This window comes from Montipora foliosa, chromosome 8 (assembly GCF_036669935.1).
Source record: "Montipora foliosa isolate CH-2021 chromosome 8, ASM3666993v2, whole genome shotgun sequence".
Taxonomy (NCBI): domain Eukaryota; kingdom Metazoa; phylum Cnidaria; class Anthozoa; order Scleractinia; family Acroporidae; genus Montipora; species Montipora foliosa.
Genome location: NC_090876.1, coordinates 12,671,072 through 12,691,071, shown reverse-complemented (window position 1 = coordinate 12,691,071; position 20,000 = coordinate 12,671,072). Strand labels below are relative to the sequence as shown.

The 20,000-nt window shown below is 38.8% G+C and overlaps 1 protein-coding gene and 2 long non-coding RNA genes across 4 annotated transcripts in view; 2 read left to right on the top strand and 1 right to left on the bottom strand.

Moving 5' to 3' along the window:
* The window catches only part of LOC137967759 (uncharacterized), a 416,483-nt gene that overhangs the window by 34,324 nt on the left and 362,159 nt on the right, over window positions 1-20,000 (bottom strand). The gene's annotated exons all lie outside the window — the stretch shown is intronic.
* Window positions 1-20,000, top strand: part of LOC137967753 (uncharacterized) — a 201,576-nt gene that overhangs the window by 91,799 nt on the left and 89,777 nt on the right. The gene's annotated exons all lie outside the window — the stretch shown is intronic.
* On the top strand, window positions 11,798-16,712 carry LOC137967476 (uncharacterized). Its single transcript, XR_011116535.1, has 3 exons — window positions 11,798-11,866; window positions 15,721-15,815; window positions 16,660-16,712. It is a non-coding gene; the product is annotated as an uncharacterized lncRNA (long non-coding RNA).

Sequence of the window (20,000 nt, the reverse complement as noted above, 5' to 3'; positions counted from 1 at the left end):
ATTAATCGTACAGGTTATAAATCTTCTTAGTATTTAGTATTTAGTAAATGAATAAATCCGGCACTCTGCAAGCAAAATAAATCCCCACACTGCAAACAAATTGTCATCGTACACACCAACAAAGAAAATGCTCGCACACTGCAAACTAAAAAACTGCACACTGCCAGGGTTTGAAGTAGGATTTGATAACTGGGGGACAGTTTGTCCCCTTGGCCAAAATTGTGGGGGACGTTTTCATTTTATGGGGACAGTCAATTTTTTTCTGTTTTCTTACGTTCAAACAAAGAAAGGCACGACAACAAAAACATATTTTATTACCTGTTACTTGTAATTAAAAAAAATAATACAAATGGTGTCAATGGCTTGCGATTGACCATTGTTCTCTAAAAACACGACGCTGTGATGGTGTTGCTGAGTGTATCCTCCATAGTTTCCTAATTAACAGCATCCACGTGTTCTTTACAGTCATTAGGGCCGTTTATACGAGAGAAAATAAGCCGTGGCTAACTCTGGCCACGGCTTACGTAAGCCACGAAAGGAACTATTTACACGAGTGTAAACTCCCTGGCCAGGATAAGCCGCGGCTTGAGAAAGCCGTGAACATGGACCATTTATACGGGGTGTTCGCGGCTTACGTAGGAGAGTTGAGGTTCTAAAATTTGTCCAAGGGGTTTGTTTTCTTAGATTTCCGACAAAAATAGCAGAACATCGCCTCCTTTTCATAGCCCAACAACGTGTGATCTCGCAACCAAGGTTTCTGGAAAGATCGTGGTTTTGCTTGAGTCCCATCTGTTCCTTCCTCATTAATACACTGTTCTTCTGTATTTTTTTTTCTGATCAATCTGACTTCGATTTGAGGCGGAAAAGCTATCTATTGTACGAATTAATACGTTTTCGCCGTGACATTTTAATTCCCAGATGCATGCATCACGCTTGGTTGAACATAGTAGAGTGACTGAAAAGTGACCTTAAAATGAACTTAAAACGCACGATAAAATTCCTCCCACGATCCGTGTTTCAGCTTGTAATTTTTGTACTAAACTGTATCTCTTCTTGTGTGCTTCCATCTGAGTTTTCCCCCAGACAAAAGTGTCCCCGTGGCCGTTTTTTAAGGGACAATTTCAATATCAGTGCGGGATTGGCACAATGGCGTGGCCTGGCTCAAACCCTGCACCACAAACAAAATATCTTCGTGCACTGCAAACAAAGTAAAACCATGCACTCCCAGAAAAATTGGCACTGCAAACAAAAAGCTAAAAAGTACTGCGTGCGCAAGAACATGCAAAGGACTGGCACCGGCTCCAAAAAACGTGTTTGTGGAAATTGAAGGTGGTGGAGCAAACATATCTTGGGATTTCGAGACTCCTTGTTCAGGAAGACTTTTGATAGATAACGTTTTTCATTCTGAGCAATTACTAACCGGCATTCTATTTCCTCTTCAAACGTACAACGGTGTAGACTATTTCGGATCTAATGCAATGAAATAGCATTAGCAACGTGGATTTAACTAAGATTCAATCAACACGCCATGTGCTTTATTTTTATAACACAACTGCTCATGTCTTCCTACAATATAGATCCGCAAGGTATTCTACATGCCTCCCTTCTTTGAAATACACATTGATTGAAATAGAATGTAACAAAACGAAATCTAAACACCTAAATGCATCAAAATGTCTTCGAACGTCTTTTGTAGCCGAAGAGATAATCAGGACTAACTCGGAAACAAAATCTAAAACATCAACAAACAGTCCAGTTAAATAAAAGGTCCATTAATGCTCTATTCTGGGTTAAGCCTAATGCATCCCAGAACATAATCATGATATCTAGATGGCATTTTCCTAACTTTAGAAGGACGTAAGGAAGGAGTAGAATCACTCTGTGCCAAAGCAGGATCTGCCTGTTTACACTCTGGTGGGTTAACCTTCTCGGACGGTCTGTTGCTCGTGTCTGCGGGTACTTTTAACGCTTGACTTTCCAGGTTAGCTGCCAGATCTCTGCCTCCAATAGCATCTGATGATTCAGCCTTGGGTTTAAGATCCTCACGCTCCATTTGCCTTTTGACATGGGTTACATTTCGTCGGTACTGTTAGTCTGTACCCCATCAGCCTCAACGAGAACACTGTTTCCATTTTTCTGAACAACTGTAAAGGTACTTGTTTGAATGGTGTTGACAACTTATTGTCTCTCTCCTGCCTGGGTAACACTTTGTCACCTTTCTGAATGTCATTTTCACATGAATTTCTTTTGCAGTCCACATACATCTTCCCTTTCTCCTTTCTCTCACTGTCGCGGTCTTTGACTTCATCTTCACAGGTAAACTCCTGAAGCTGTGGTAACTTGGTTCTAATCTTCCGGTCAAACAACAGTTCTGCAGGGCTAACCCCAGTTGTTGATTGTGGTGTACTGCGATACAGCATCAAGAAATCATCCATCTGCGATCTCCAATCACGACTCTCTGCTTGAGCAATATGTAACCGTTTCAGAATAGTGCGGTTCTGCCTTTCAATTTCTCCATTGGCCTGTGGCCATAAAGGTGTACTGTATTTTTCAAGATAACCTTTGAAGTGATCAGTGATAAACTGCGGTCCATTGTCAGTTCTTAAGGAACAAGGAAGGCCATGAGTGACAAACATCTTGGACAGTAGCGATACAATCTTCTCAGTGGTTATTTATTTGGTAAATTCCATCTCAAAGAATCTGCTGTAGTAGTCAACTACAACAAAAATGTACCAGCAGAAGGCAGTGGGCCCAGCTGGTCAGCGGTTAGATGTTACGAGGGTTGCTGAAGGAAACTCTGTACGTGTCATCGGTTCAGGTTTTAAGGGTTGTGACACAAGCTGACAGCCATGACAAGTCTTACATAATCTCTCTGCGTCCTTGTCAATGTTCTTAAGACCTGGAATGTATTTGACTGGAAACTTGTCTAAAATATTGGGTTGCCTGTTTTCCCCATCAGTAGATAACTGCATTGAATTGATTTGAGGTCCCAGCTTCAACACACCTAGAGCAATAGCTGTCTCCTTCCCCAGAAGGGCATGTCCCTCACTCTCTATAACAACAAATTCAACCTCATTTAACACTCTATTTCCAACTAATGCAAATACAATTTCTTAGTTGCCTTACTTGACGCACATCGGACCTTATTTGTTTTCAAATACTCCCACAAATTGCGATGTAAAACATTGCAACTAGCACCAGAATCAATAATCATGGTAACTTGAACCTCTCCTATCTTCACAGAAATTTCGCCATTGTCTGGGTTACCTGCACCACCCAAAACACCAAAAACATATTCACTATCATCATTTTCATCAACTCCAACACCTACTTGCCTTGCCCCTCAGATGTCTTCGGTTTAGTTTTGCACACTTCCTCGAAATGACGCAGATTATTACACTTTCTGCACCCTTTTGCTCTTGTGGGGCAAACTTTATCATTGGCCTTATGACCCACATTTCCACAACAAAAACGCCGAACGGTACTTTGTTTTCCACGTACTCTCAGGTTTCCTTTTTCATTCGAATTCACACCAACACGGTTCACTTCATTAGTTGCACCTTCAATCTTGCGAGCCTGTTTCTCTTCTCTCAGTTTCTGAAGAGTCAAAATTTTCCCTTTCTCAAGAAGCTTGCGGCAAATTGTGTGACAAACACTTGCTGATCACCTAGTCGCGAATTTGCTCATCCACAGCAGCAGCATCTCCAAATTCACAAGATTGGGCTTTCTGACAATATAGGTCTGCAACGTTTACTACAAACGGCACGAAACGACATCCGAAAGGTGCTGATCGAGGAAAGTGAGGCAGCTATTGTAACCTAGATTGGGCTAACAATGGTGGACTGTGGATGGAGTGTAAAGTACAGATTACTTGGTATAAAAGACACGCTTATAAAAGACAGACTTTGAAGTTAGGGACTGAACTACTGAAGAGTATGAATCCACGATAACTACGATAGTAGCCTCATATTCATACAGCTGTTTCGAGAAAGGTTGTTCAAAAGAAGTAAATGGTAAACTGTCAGTTTGAGTACTTTACTTTAATCAAGGTAATTGCCACTGGCGCTTCCTTATGCTAATCTGGCAAAGGAGCGGCCAGAAGTCGCTCAATTTACATGGTATGGCATTACAATTACATTTACATGGTATAAATTACAATTAAAATTACATGGTATTGAATTACAAATTACATAGCATGAGAATAAACAAAGTAAGTAAATTAATATGTTAAAGTAGTGGCCAAATTCTGGATAAGATGCCGATCTAACAACATCAGGTGATAACTCGTTCCATACAGGGATTGATCTCACATAGAAAGAGTGTTTGTAAGCGTCGACTGAAGAGGATGGGAGCCTGATCTTAAAGTCATAACTGGCTCTTGCACGGCCATACGCAGGCACGGAGGTAAGGTCGTAGGGAAGGGAGATATTAACTTGACATCTATGTATTTTATAAAGCATGCCGAGGTCGCATATCCTGCGCCTTGACTGCAGCGAGGGCCAGTTCCAAGTCAGTTCAGTCAGCATAGATGAAACGCTACTATAGCGGCTGTAATCATTGTTAACAAAACGTGCTGCGAGGCACTAAATTGATTCGATACAGTCAATCCCATTTTTTGTATGCGGAGACCAAGGAACTGTGGCATATTGGACAATCGGACGTACTAAGGCTAGGTATGAGCGCTCCTTAACAGATCGACCGCACAATGAGAGATTCCTTTGAAGGATCCCTAAGACTCTCATAGCCTTCTTTTTAGCTTTGTCACACTGCAATTGCTGACACAATGTACATGTTATGTAGACGAGGAGGTACTTTTGGTAACGAACACCGTCAAGCTGCGCATTACAAAGGAAATAACTAAACTGGAACGGAGAATTCTTCAAAGTGATGGACATAAATAACATTTTGTAGGTGCAAATTTCATCTTCCATGTAGATTCGTCGACAATGATTTATATAGGGGTCAATCTTCCCAGCCAATTACATCTAGGCTCAAGTGACAGTAGACCAATAACATCACGAATAAGTTGACCAATGACATCTACGACCCGTCTTCTTATAGTATCTACTGACGTTACACAAATCACTTGACTCTGAAGATGACTTCTAGTCAGGAGGCACCGTCTCAGAAAGAGCGTATTTTTCATTTTCGCTAAACATTGGTAGAAGCAGGAAACATAGCTTGAAATCTTCGTTTATCCTCCCTGACTTGAGAGAGAGGGTGGACTTGGAAGGCTCATAAAAGTGAGGAAAGAGACTACCGCAATGTTCGAAATTATTTGCATAAACGTGGTTGGCAACTGGAAATGTCAGCCGAACTGTCAATAAGCTGTTAAGCAGTCACGTGATCAACGAGTATCAATCACGTGACCCTAAAAAAGCCAGGATTTTGCCGTACCTGTCAAAATTGAAATAGGAGTATTCAAACAGTTCACATTTAAATAAATGATCGTTGTAATCTAAACTTTGAATAATCTCTGACAATTTCTTCAATAAAACGAATGATAAGATGCTTGATAATTCTTTAGAGTGGAATAGGACAAATAAATTTTGTTTTGCAATCTTATGATAAAGGTACCTACCTAACAGTTTAAGAAAAAATTAACATGGTAACAAATTTATAAATCTTGACCAATCGTTTATTGAAAATCGAGACGAAAAGGCAAGGTCTAGGGCGAAAACGAGATGGCATCAGATCGAGGCTCTCCTAGTCCTCCATTTTGTTTTTCAAAGAAAAGTTATTACAGATTGAATAGAGACGTATTCGTCCTAAACAGTTGCTCATAAACGCGTCTGAAAGATAGACAATTGAAAAAGAAAGCTTAAATAAACGTTTAGCAGGGGAAAAATAAATCCTTGAACCAATTATCAAGACAACTCAAGGTAAGTCACTAGCTAACGTTAAGGTTATTATAATGCTGCTAAACATCGATTAAGTCAGGTCAATAGATTCGAAAATATGCTTTTTTACAACATCCTAAAATGTTACGATCCTTCAATTCAGTTGCAATAATAAGATTCGACATTAAACACTACAAGATCTTTTAGCAAAGCTGGCCACTGAGTTCACACCTGGTGAGGACAACCCTGCGATAGACACGACAGCGCACAGTTATCTCATCAACCAAGCTAGACAGGCAAGTTAACATTATAGAATATTTTGTATATTTTTAATCTGTTACGCGAATCATCGTTATTAATTTCTATCATTATTATTACAGGTTGCAGAGGTCATCAAAGAATTTGATACAGCGCATAAGGATTATCCAACATTCTGCTACTGGAGGCAATACATGCACTTAGTGTCTATTCTTCTGAGGTTTACTCGGGCAATCCGAGAAGGAGAATGGGATCTGTACCTGTCCTCGTTTTCCGAGATGCTTCCCTGGTTTGCTGTATTTGACCACGTCAACTACACTTGATGGGGTGTTGTGTTTCTAGCTGACATGAAGTTGCTGCCCAAGACAGCGGAGGATGTTCTTAAGCTGGTGTCATGCTTCACGAAGTATGAGGTCTTTCGTCAAGCGGAAAACTTAGTCTCAGTCACAACCGGGGTGGTTGCCAGTGAAGAAATCAGACATGACCTGCTGGGCGCAGAAGAAATTGGCAAGACCATCGGAAAAGAGTTTGTGCAAGACAGGCTAATAAAGAAAGACGTCAAGTTTCACGACCGTTTCAAACAACAGAAGCTCAAGACATTTGAAAACTTGTACTGTGTACCAGTTTTTTTTGGATAACAACAAGACGGTTACGCTAAAGGCAGACAGAGACGTGTCGTGGTAGCCTTAGAATCTGGTCGTAACGTCGATGTAGACGAACTGTTGCAAAGAGAACTTTCTCCTGTCCCGCTTTCAATTGCCACTCCCAAAGGAAGTCTTGGGGAAGCATCAGGGAAGTCATATTTCAGCAAGATATTACAACAGAACGTTTCTCAGAGCCAGCGCCCTGTCAACAAGAGTGAGACATGTACCCTTATCGATGGGATGGCGGCTGTTCAATCTCTGGCCAATGCCTCTGGTGCAAAGACGTTTGGAGAATGGTGTGACAAGTTCAGTGCGTATGTTACCTCCCACTTCTCTGAAAACTGTGCTAGAGTCGACGTAGTATTTGATCGCTATCTCCCAAATTCTATCAAAGGAGGAACAAGAAGAAAGTGCAAAGGAGGGAAGAGCAAAGGCATCAGGAGGAATGTGGAGAGCCAGGAACAGAGGACTGGCGACTGGGTTAGGTTTATTGTCCTAGAGGACAAGGCCAGTCTTGCCCATTTTTTGTGTACGAAAATGTCAGAAAGTTACTTTGCATATCCTCGTCATGAGCTGGTTGTTAGTGGTGGATTCAGTGACATACTGAAGGTATGGTCATCTAATAAGTCAAGGGAAGACTTTGAAGGACTGGCTTCTAACCATGAAGAGGCAGATACAAGAATTATTCTCCTTGCCAGAGATGCCACAGTTAGAGGCTACAGCCAGGTTAACGTTTTGTGTCGTGACACAGATGTTCTTGTCCTCCTATTGACACACAGGGAAAATCTTTGTCAAAACATATGGATGTTTTCTGGAACTTCTAGAAGAACGTGTTACATACCAGTTCACAAGATCACATTGCCGGAAGAGAAGAGAAAGTCTGTGCTAGCATTTCATGCCTTAACTGGATGTGATACTACGAGCCAGTTTGTCGGTATAGGTAAACAAAAAGCATGGAAAGCTTTCGACGGTCCTTCAGTGAAGCGGCTTGAGCACCTTGGCAAAGGAAGCCATCCTAATGCTAATGTACTTGCAGATGCTGAGGCATTTGTCTGCGAACTCTACAATAAAGGCACAGAAGAAGTCCATGTCAATAAGGAGAGGGCAACAGCATTTCGAAAGACACGAAAGAACTTTGATTCGCTTCCTCCGACGCAAGATGCTTTGCAACTCCACTTACGACGAGTCAACCACCAGGTCCTGATATGGAAGACGGCCCTTCAACCGTGTCTTCCACTTCCTAATCCAGACGGCAATGGATGTTTCTACGACGAAGAAGGAGTTTTAAGGCCCAAGCTTATGACGCAGGAGGTAATATCTGCAGCATGTTTGGAATTGGCATTTTGCGTTTGTACACATGGAGGCAACTGTTGTGCAAACCGAAGATGTACTTGCGTTCGCTTAGCCCTTCAGTGCTTTAAGGCATGCAGAAATACTGTAAGCACTTCGCAAACTGAGAAGTTTGACGAAGTTGATAACTAATATCTTAGTGGCAAGAAGAAACACTACGGAAACACTAGGAACACTCAACAAACGAGGGTGAAGTTTAGCGAAGTTGGTCCAGGGCTCACTAAGAAGGAGTCAACCACTTTATACCACTAAAACGAGATAGAAGTATAGTAAACATCGTTACGCGGCGGAAAAAAAAGTTTATTTTTTTCACACAAATTGCCTCATCTTATTTATTTGGGCAGTGATTTCCAACAGCCGAGAAGCTGAACGAGGCGTTATAAATCTTCAAATCTGTCAGCTGTTTCATTATTTTGACATTGTCGTGATTTAGCCATGGTTCCATGTTGCACCAGGGGGGAAAACGTTCTGTTTGTTCAGACTTCAGAAATATTAGTATTCTAGATGACAATAATGAAATAAGAACGACAATGTAAATCAAACTTTTCCATAAAGCCTAATATAAAATTATGTCCTTTCTTCGATATTTGTCAGCTTTTGGCGCGTGACAAGCGCATACGGGACACGTGACCCATTATTTTTATATGGATTTCAATGTCAATACAGTGCCGATCACTTAAGTGCAATAGTTTTTGCTAATTTCGTGGATTTTGGTGGTCTCTTTCTTAGCTTTTGTGAGTCCTCCAAGGTCAGCCTCGTTTCCATGTTGTGAGATCAAAGCGTGGAAGAAAACCACTCGTTATGACCGAAGTACGAAGATTTCGAGGTGGAAACAGCAATATTGTTAATCAGGGTTAAAAAACAAAAATTTTAAGTTATGTTTCCTGCTTCTACCCAAAATGTTTAGCGAAATCGTATTTTTGCCATCTGCCTCCTGACTATTCCGCTCAGGTAGTCGAAACATCAGTCAATGTCATCTCAAACAATCCTTCTTTGGACTACACTCACCCGGACGATCGTACTTTACTTAATTATGATATGACTCCTGGGTTCAAACCATTTACAAAAGACAGTAAGTTGTAAAAATAACTACAGTTAGAAGTTTTGATCGCCAAGTTCATTTATTAATAATTTCCCTTCATAACACAATTTTATTGCAGTTCATTGCAATCCATTTTGATGATCCCTTCTCTTCCATTGAAAAAAAAATATATATATTATTGTACTCCTTATGCACATAACTCTGAGATCCAGTTCGCACATGGAATGCCACCACAGATAAAACGCATAGCGCATGCATACGTACTGTATTATTTGTCGCGAGATAAACCTAACATTAAGTAAAGTACGATCGTCCGGGTGAGTGTAGTCCTGAGAAGGACTGTTTGAGACATAAAATTGTCTCAATAAACCTAAGGAGCCCTTGCTAATTGTACTCCAATTCATCCATGAGCTGGCTCGTGCGAGCCTTTGATTCTGTTACTAGACAAAACCATAGGACCATTCTCGATGACAACTTTCTCTAAGAGTAAAGTTCAGAAGAAAGAAAAAAAAGAAACATCCTCAATGGTGCACTGAAACTGAAAATGGATCTTTCATCAAACAGATAATATGATAATAATAATAATAATAATAATAATAATAATAATAATAATAATAATAAATAATACATGTAAAAGTTCTTTAAAATTCATTCTACATAAAATTGTCTCAATTCTTTTTACAACTAAAAGTAAGAGCTCAGACGCAACAGATACATTTTCAAAGCCCTTTTAAAACTATCAACAGAGTCGCTTAGTCTAATTTCGAGCATTATCTGATTCCATAACTTCGGAGCATTATTGCCACAAAAGTTAAATCACTGTACGTTACTGTAGTACATGACATGTAGTCTTGGGAATAACTAGGAGACTGGAATCACTAGTCTAGAACAAAGAAAGTGACAGGGTTTGTAATATACCAGGGCAAGGTCATTAAGAGGTTAAAATATCAGGTAATCAACTTTAACTTAAAAATTATTCTGTCATTAACAGGAAGCCAGTGCAGCTTTTGTAAAACAGGTGTAATGTGTTCAGTCTTCCTCATGCACACAGTTGATCTTGCCACAGTAATCCTGCAATCTCTGAAGTTATACCAGGGTGCGACCTTAACTTTTTCCAAAGTAGGCTAATGGCTAGTAAAATGGTAATAATCACTAGGAAATGAGCTCTTTTTGCTAGCCATAACTCTACAATGTTGTTCAAACTATATACATTTTTAAATTATACCACATTTGAGAACATTTGTAATAAAATAGTTAGCCCATTAACGTTGGCCTTCTACTTCTCCAAGGAAACTCCTTTGTCCAATAATACTTTAAGGTTAATACTGTATTATATTTTTGGTATTATAATTATTGGTTATTACATGTAGGTATAACATTATTTAGTATAATTTCAGAGCTGAACAAAGAGTTTCCAGCAATTTGATTGGTTGAGAGATTCCTCATAATTTATGATGCTATATTCACCGTGCTAGGTGGTGAATATAAAGCAAAACAAAATGGCTACCAGCAGCTGGCCAACGGGGACATCTCTGCAATAAACGCAGAAAATAATTGTGCTTTGTGTTGAATAATAAAACAATTATCCTGCTGAATCTTGTGGAATATCGCTAAGTATCAGGAGATATTCTGCGCGATTTCGCAGGAAACTTATTGTTAAATATCAGTAGTACCAAAGGTTGACAAATTTTCTGAATAGTTAGTGTTTTTTATGCTTTGATTTATGAAACCTCCTCATGAAAAACATGGGCAATGGCATTCCGACGACACCAAAATAAACATTTCCTGAGGAACATGCCCCCAGACTCTCCTAGAGGCTCGCGCCTTTGGCGTTCGTTTCACCACGAACCAAGAACCATGCTGCACCCCTGACAGGTAAAACAATGACCTGCAATGAGTGACCTGTGGAATGTAACCTGTGTTTTAAAGTGGTACTACGACCAAAAAAAAATTTTGTTTTTCCTTTAAATTTCAAAACTATGTTAACTAAACACTAACTCACCCAAGTTTTAAGTTCTGATTTTAAAAAGGCACCTGTTTATTTTAGCTGGAATTTTCTTATTTATTGGTCCGCCATTACTAACTTTAAAATCTTGAGAGAGCTGGGTCGAGGAGAAAATGACGTCAAACACTCACTAGTTTAAGAATGCAATGCGTGTGTACGCGGCCTAATTAATATGCAGCACGGGAGTTTCGGGCTTTCAGACTTTTCAACCCGTGGTTTGCATATATAATAAATTGCGTTTACACGCTGAAATTTTAACCCAGTGAGTAAATGACGTCATTTTCTCTAGATCCAACCCTCTGAGGTCCAATTGGCCAGTTTTGAACGTGATTAATGGCGGACCATGAAATCCAAAACTTACACTCAAATTAGACAGCCTTTGGATAAAACTCAAAGCTCAAAATTTTGCCAGTTAGGTGTTGAGCGAACACACTTTCAAAATCTGAACAAAAAAAGGAAATAATTTTTTGATCATAGTACCACTTTAAATTTGTTACATTCTGTGAATAAAAGAAAATTAATGAGGAGGAAAAAGGTCACTGAAAGTGAAGAAGAATTTTTCATTAAACAGATTATTATGTCTATAAGATTGCTAATACATGTAGAATGCACAGTCAATGTCCCAGGATAAGTAAAATTGAATAATTTGTGGTATTTGCAGGAGTGGATTCAAGTGGTAGTGCAAAACAAGAGGGAGCAGAGCAACAGCTACCTGCAGTCACATCAGGTACGCTTTATGAACACGACAGGTTTAAAGTACTTACAGGTCACTTGTCATATAACCTTCACACAATGCTAAACGTGGGCCTAATTAGGTCCACAAATTATGTTTAGGCCTATATAAGGTTAGCCTATTTGAAGTTTTTAGGTCTTGCTTTACTATAGGTAAAACAATGAACCGTAATGAGTCATGTGTGGAATGTGACTTGTGTTTAAACCTGCTATCATTCTGTGCATAAAGAGAAAATTAATGAGGTGAAGACAGCTTTAAAAATATCTCGAGATAAACATTCCTAATTGAATAGGAGAAATCATATTATTTTATGGAATTGTCAAAAGCTAAAAAATACATTCAGGGATGTAGTGAAGTCAAGAGGTCAGGTCCTTATTCCTTAGGTCTTTGACCTCTTGGGATTACCTTGCCGTCATGAAATCTGGTTGGTAGAGAGCATCTTTGATGAAACCATCAAGTGAAGACTGTTGACTATGAACTGGCACGAAACCAAAAATACTGGACAGAAATAATGGTAGACCCATTGATTCTTTGGGAGCAAATTTTTCATGGGCATGAGTTGAGTTTTGTCAGTTGTACCAACTTTTAAACACAAGGTCAAAGTTAAGATTCCCATCCGATAGAGGTGGCGATAATTCCACAATCGTTCTAATTTTTACTTCTGATAAGTAGCTTCTACATAGAAGGGAGACTTGTTGCAGCTACAAAAAGTGTGCAGTGCATTAATTATTCAAATACATGTACCTCTTGCCAAATTCCGTTGAAAGTGCAACATGCAAAACGTCTTTATTTAACCAATTGACCCTGCAGATGCATTCCATTTGGTAGTTCCTCTAACCTTTTCCTCCTAAAATGACCACTTATACATTTTATTCTGTCTAATAACAAATGATTTTATTGTCAATTTCAAACCCCATACGGGCGAAAGGGTTAAGGATTTGAAAATATTTAAATGTTGAATTGACAAAGTTGTAGCCACTACGATTTTGCTCTTCACAGCTCTACTCAATGTCCTTTTTTTTTAATCTCTCTTTCCAACCAATAATAATAATAATTAGAGTCCTCATGCAGGACTACTGGCAGAGACAACTCGTCAAGGATTTGTATAAGGTGTTCTTTTTTGCACTTTTGTCATCACAAAAAAAAAAAACTCATTAAGGGTTACATCACATGCATTGGCAGATCTGCAAAGTAACCCCCCTCCTATGTTTTGCCTGAGGTTTGACATTTTTGCATTTTTGAGCTTCCTGTAACTGAACAGAGCATCCATGAAGAGTAGGTCGTTAACGGGCATCATGTCCTTTGCCAGTCTGCATCCAGCTTCATCTTTTGTAATGCTACATGTAGGCACATGCTAATAAACTACTACTACTACGACGGCAACGACGACGACAACGACTATTTGTATTTGATTTATTTGTTGTATAAATTGGTTCTTTAACCCTTTCACTCCCAATAGTGCCACTTATAGATTTTACTCGTCGATAGGGAACCCCACGGGAGTGAAAGGGTTAAGGCTTTTTTTCTAATATTCTTTTCACGTTTTTGATTCCTGTACTAGGAGGATGGATTTATTTTTTCTTGTGGAATGTCACTGACTTGACCTATCACATACCATTAAATTTGATGTTAGTCTACGGTTGCGTTTCTTTGGGAAAATCAAAATCCTGATTCTTGTATCCAAAAGCGGATTTTGCATTTTTTTAACTAAAATCCAAAAATTGATTATTGATCCGAAGTATCCACACTCCAAGTGGATTTGAGAGCTGTATCTGAATCCGGACTTTAGGATTCGTGATCCGTGTGTTTCTTTGGGAAATGGATCTGAAAAAACCAGCGACCAGCGGTAGTCCTGTGAAAATACACATTCCGGCCATTTGTGTGAATCATGGCGAGCAATCAAGGTGAGTATTCAGTGCTATTGTCTCCTTTGGTGTACCCGAAATTTGTAGAGAGTCGTGATACAAATCAAATTCATGCAAACTGGCTGAAAGTGGGCCCTCACGCTCGAAAAATCTGTTTTCAGATTCTCCGTTTCTTTAGGAACGAAGCATCCGTGTGATCTGAGATCATAAATCCAATCTTGGATTCTCCCAAAGAAACACACCCTAAGTGTCTACTACAGTTAATCGTGTTCGGATGGGAGACCACTGCAGAGTCCCTGTGATGCCGATATCTAAGTTTTTAAAACTTGATTTCAATTTTATATTTTGTTTGGCCGTTTAAGGCTTTTTTCTTATCTTCTTTCTATGTCTCTTTATTTCTGCAATTGAGGCAATGGATTCATTTTGTTGTTGGTTTGGTATAATTGAAAATTTAAGGTAGCTCTGAATCTGCTGCACAGAATTTTTTCAAACTTTCCAGAAAGTTTCATCTTGGCCTGCTGATCACTTTTGTGCAATAAAAAAACTGGGGTCACCGAGTTCGTTTTTCAGATATGAGCAAATAAAGCCAAAATATGGGGTGCTTTTGCAAGGCTTTCCTGTTGCCATGGTAACTTTTTACGTCACAAAAATGACTGCATCTTCAGCAATAATTGATGTTTGACATGGTACCATAACATTGCTGCTATGTGATAAAGTGTTGTAGTGCCAATCCTTCTAATAACAAGGTCTATTGAAAGTGTTGAAACTGGTTTGAACCACCTTCAGTGGTACTTGACCAAAAAATGAATTCTTCTTTTTCTTCGGATTTCAAAACTATGTGAAGTAAACACTAAGTGACCCAAGTTTTAAGCCTTGATTTCAAAAAGACAACTCTTTATTTTAACTGGAATTTTCCTATTTAATGGTCCGCTATTACCAACTTTGAAATCTTGAGAGAGCTTGATCGCTGTGAAAATAACATCACTTTCTAGTTTTAAGAGTGCAATGCGTGTGTATGTGGTTTAATTAATATGCAGCACGGGAATTTTGGACTTTCAGACTTTTAAACTAGTGTTTTGCATGTACAATAAGCTGCGTTTACACACTGAAATTTTAAGTTTGTGAGTAAATGACATCACTTTTCCCTAGATCCAACCCTCTGAGGTCCAATTGGTCAGTTTTGAAAGTGAGTAATAACAAAACTTGAAATCCAAAAGTTACATTCAAAGTATAAACAGCCTTTGGATAAAAATCAAAGCTCAAAATTTTGCCATTCAGCAGTTACGTATTAAACACACTTTAAAAAAATCTGAAGGAAAAAGGAAATATTTTTTTTGTCATAGTACCACTTTAAGTGCAAGGATCACTTCTACCTTTCGTCTATAACCTGCACTTAGTACGGTATAATGATGAATGAAAGAAATGTATAACTATTATACGTTTCTTTCATTCATTAGTCCTTTCACAGGAAAACATGAGCCCAACAGAAAATTACTGACCTGCTGCCAACTGAGTGGCTTCATAGCTCAGTTGGTAGACCATTGCACCGGCATCACAAAGGCCATTGGTTCAAATCATGTTGAAGCCACCTGAATTTTTCAGGAGTCTATGAAGTGAAAATTGCTTAAATTGTCCACTAAGTGCGAGAATCAGTTCAATTTTTTTATCTACAAACTGCACTTCTAATAAACATTTCTGTTGTGAATTAATGGGAAACCTGCTGTAAGAGGGCCACATAGATTTTACTTGTTGGTGGGATAATTTCCTTATGCCATACCACTTCGCCCAATACTCTGTGTGTCCTGTGTGTTTATGTCTTTGTAAAACTGTACTCATTCAAGCTGCACCCTTTTTTGAGGCAATGAGGGCCTTGTAGAGCAGTTACTTTGAAAACAACATACCTAATGAAAATTCTGAAGAAAGAACAACTAAAAGGTTAAGCAACAACTCTGTAATCCAAGTGGTGGATTGTCTTCTTTTCAGGAGGATTAGACAGCACTTGCTTGTCCTCTCAACAAGGTGTACTTGATCAAGGAGCCAGCACAAGTGGCATGAACACAACTGCAGATTACAAGAAGGTAAGTTTCTTGCTTTCTTTTAAAATGGGAAGTAGTAAAAAAGCCAAATGGATTTCTATAAAACATGGGCACGTGCATCATAACAAATGTAAGCATGTTGTTAGAACTACAAAAGATTGAAAATTAAAAAAATAACAACAAACTAAACAAAAAATTATACATTTGCCTTTATCCTGGCATGCATGCAGACAGCTCAACTGGCTTATTCCAAGTGGTATAAGTAGTGTAACGAACTCATATAGTCTTGCAGTTTGCATATTGAGGTTTGCCATGTTATTCATTGACTGCTAGGAAAGTGTACATGTATCCGGATTATCCCTCATAAAGATAGATGTCCATAATTTCTGAAAGGACAATAATTATTGTGAAACAATAAGCCCTTGATTGTGGAAACCCAATTGAATTTTTAGACTTTTCACGAGAAAAAGAAAATGAAAGTACAATTTATGAACTTAGCTTCTTTGGACATTTTGACAAAATGAGTTGACATCATGTACAATTGACTTTCTGGAAAATTTGAGAGCATGGCTTTGCTCCAAAGTGGTCCTTGACTTCATATTAGGAAATGGATTGTAGTGGTAAGAGTTGGTGTGAGGTTCTAAATTACAACTGGTGGCCATATGTCTCATAGGTGTTATTTCCTTTTATTGAATCAACTACATGCATTATAGATAAATCAGTAGTTTGATTATCCAGGAGATCAAGTTTACCTTAACCTGCCAGCACCCACATCGGTAAAGCCACATTTAACTCTGACAAGATCGTGCAAAAGTATTTAATACCTGTTTGAAGTTATGGAATGCATTCCTTGTGTCAAGATTTTTCTATTTTCTTTTATTGTCAGGTCAAGAGATGGGACACAAGCTGGGCTATGAAAATGGAAATGACCAAAGTAAATTTACGTAATGAAACATATACTTTCAGTTGGTGTTCAGTATTATTGGTCTGTAAACAAAGTGGATATTTACCAGGAATATAATCACCAAGTTATTAGTTTGGTTTGACAGGGGTCATTAATCCCAAGCCAAACTGAAACGTAAGAGAATATTAGGGTGTGGAGATCAGTCCCTTAATTGCAGAGCTCCCACAACAGCTTATAAGGTTACATTTTAAATACATGTAATTGTTTCAAGCCTGGTACAAGGAAGACTGTGGACACACTGAATGACTACATGTACTTTATATTCTCCTTTTCTCAACTCTGTTTTTGTAAAGTACTCCAAGCTGTTTCTTCTGATCTTTATGAAGTACTTTTTTATTTCACATGAAATCTTTTGCTCTGTCTGAGGATTTGAAATTCGGTAATTTGGAAGAAGAGCTTCCCCGCCGACTCTTGGCGGCCGATCATCAGTAAACGGCCAACAGTTTTTCGGGCGAGCTCTTCTTCAAAATTACCTCAAAGGCTAAAAATTTTGTGGACACATGTTTTAAAAGAATGATTTCACAATTTTATTATTGCTATTCTTATAAATTTGAGGTTGTGTCTTTGTTCCAAAGCGCTCCTTCACTTTTGAATAGGGGATTGGATTGTATTGTTAAGTGTCTGTGTCAGGTTTTACCGGTAATAATTAACCGGTGCCCACTTGGATGATGGGCATTATTTTCTCATGTGAAACAAAATAATTTATAATGCGTAACTAAGAAGTTTGATTAGCCAGGAGATCAAGTTGACCTTGTCCCCACTTTTGTAAAGTTACATTTACCCCTGACATGCAGGATCATAGAAAAGCATTTAATACCGTTTGAAGAGATGGATGGCATTCCTTGTTTCAGGACATCTATATTTTCGTTTGTCATCAGGTCAAGGAACAGGACACAAGCTGGGCTATGAGAATGGAAAAGGCCAAAGTAAGTTCACGATGAAAAAATACTGTTTTCAGCAACAATGGTCTGTAAACAAAGAGGATTTTTACCAGGAATATAACCACCTTACCTTTGACAGGGGTCAAATCCCGGCCCAGCCAAACTGAAACTTTAGAGATAAGTGTGTGGAGATCAGTCCCTTAATTGCAGACTTCCACAACAGCTTAAGAGTAACATTTTAATTGGTGTGTTAATTGTTAATTTCACTTTACAGTGTCCCCAATTAGTGCTCCAGCGCTAAATCTACTAGACACTTAAATAAAGTTCCTTTCCTTTCCTTTTCGTTTAATCCTGTTACAAAGAAGACTGTGGAAACATTGAATGTTTACATTTTTTTTCATGATCTCCTTTTCCCAGCTCCGTTGTTTGTAAAGTATTACAATCTTTTTCTTCTGACCTTTATGAAGTGCTTCTTTATTTTCCATTTGCACTGCCCGATGGTTTCAAATTCTATACTGGTACCTTTCGACTTTTACCACATAGTCGAAATGAGAAATTAATGTACATGTACATGTACATACTACAGCAGTTACGTAGTACTTAACCGTAAGACTTTGAAAAATTGTTTGCTTCAGTGATTTTTGGTCCCCATATTTGTTCCCCATCTCTTCTACAGACTCCAAGTGAAGGTTCCACGACCATCCACTTTTTTGGTGAGGAAAGATAACTGTATGTTAAGTTTGTACTTTTTTTTCACTAGGTATCTCGAAGTGCTCTTCACAGGGCGTCAATCAATGGACGATATAAGGAGGTCAACATGCACCTGACGGACGGTGCAAATGTTGATGAAAGAGATCAGGTTCTTCAAGAGATTTGTATTTTTATCTCGGTCTATCTAATTTTCAGTTAAATTTCTGCATATCACTGAACAAAATGATATACTCTCTAGCCCACATTTGCTTAGCCCTGAGTGCGCGGATTAAAAAATACATGTACCTACATTTATACTTTAGAAGACGGCCAGAAAGGTAACACTTCGCAGTTTTCAAACTGACAATCCATGGCCCTGACGTTTCTTTTAATTTTCACACCTGTGTGCTAGTGAGATCCTGACACATGTGAATTTGATGTGGCAAAGGTGAAGCCTAAATTGTTTTGTTGCTTAACACCCCCTTCAGTCAGTGCTGGGCACCAGAATTTATATCTTGGTTTTACATTTATTCTTTCCCTAGTTTTTGTTAACACCGCTGCATCTTGCTTGTTGGTATGGACATGAATCTGTCGTCAAGCTGTTGCTGGATCATAATGCAGATGTCAATGCTTTAGACAGGGTAAGTGGGAAGAGAAGACGTCACTCCCATTTGATGTTCCTCTAGTCTATTGCTCACATTTGCTCAAATTTTGTACAGCAGCTTGTTTGGGCATTGATAGCTGAACAAATGATGGAAAAATAGCATCAGTGATTGATGTTTATGCAGACTACTTGCATTTTGGGTCTTTGAAACGAGCCTTCTGTACTGCAATCTCAACATTTGATTGGCTTATCAAGGCAGAGCTATCAACTAACACAAGAGGTCTTTGCTCCCATGCTTCGAATTTTCCCAGGGGAAAAAACTGTCAGTGTTCGCTTGATGCCGCAGTGGCACATAAGAACATCGTTTAAAGTAGAATTTTAAGTATAAAAGGTTCTATTCTTTTAGTGGCTGGATATTGAGGACCATTACCCACAGTAAACTTACAGATATCAGCATAGTTAGTGAGTCTAATTTTGGTTGAGGCTTGGCATAAATTGGCATGGAAATTATGCCGTTCGAGGAGGAGCTTATGCGACGAGGCCGTTGGCTAAGAGACATCCACCGAGATCTGCCATGTTTCAGTGTCAGACATCATGCAAATGCAGAATTAAATAATTTTTATTGTTGGTAAACTCTAAAAAGTGTGCTTTATTGCGTTCGGTAATGTCACAATAGTAACTGGGGGAATGTTTTGTCGGCTACGTAAAATTTTTTGCCTGGGCTTCTGAGCCAATCAAAAATGAGTTTATGTATAGTATCGCGTGAACCCTGCCGCTGCAGTTGTCAAAAGAAAGGAAATTCATGAAAAATTAAAAGAAACTAAAAAAGGTGTAAAAGGATTCAAGTGGCGGACTAACTACTCTTCCTCTTCTTTAGTTTCAGTTCACTCCTCTGCAGAAAGCTGAACGCTGCAATCATCGGTCGATAATTCAGCTGCTTCTGGACCATGATGCAAAGCCAAGTTTTCAGCAACCAGTAAGTTATTAATATAATTTGTCCGTTATCTTGAATTACTTTTTACAACAAAGCAATAACGTAAATTTTGCACGGTAATGTAGTGTCTTTGTCCTTGTTGTTGCGGTTGCTT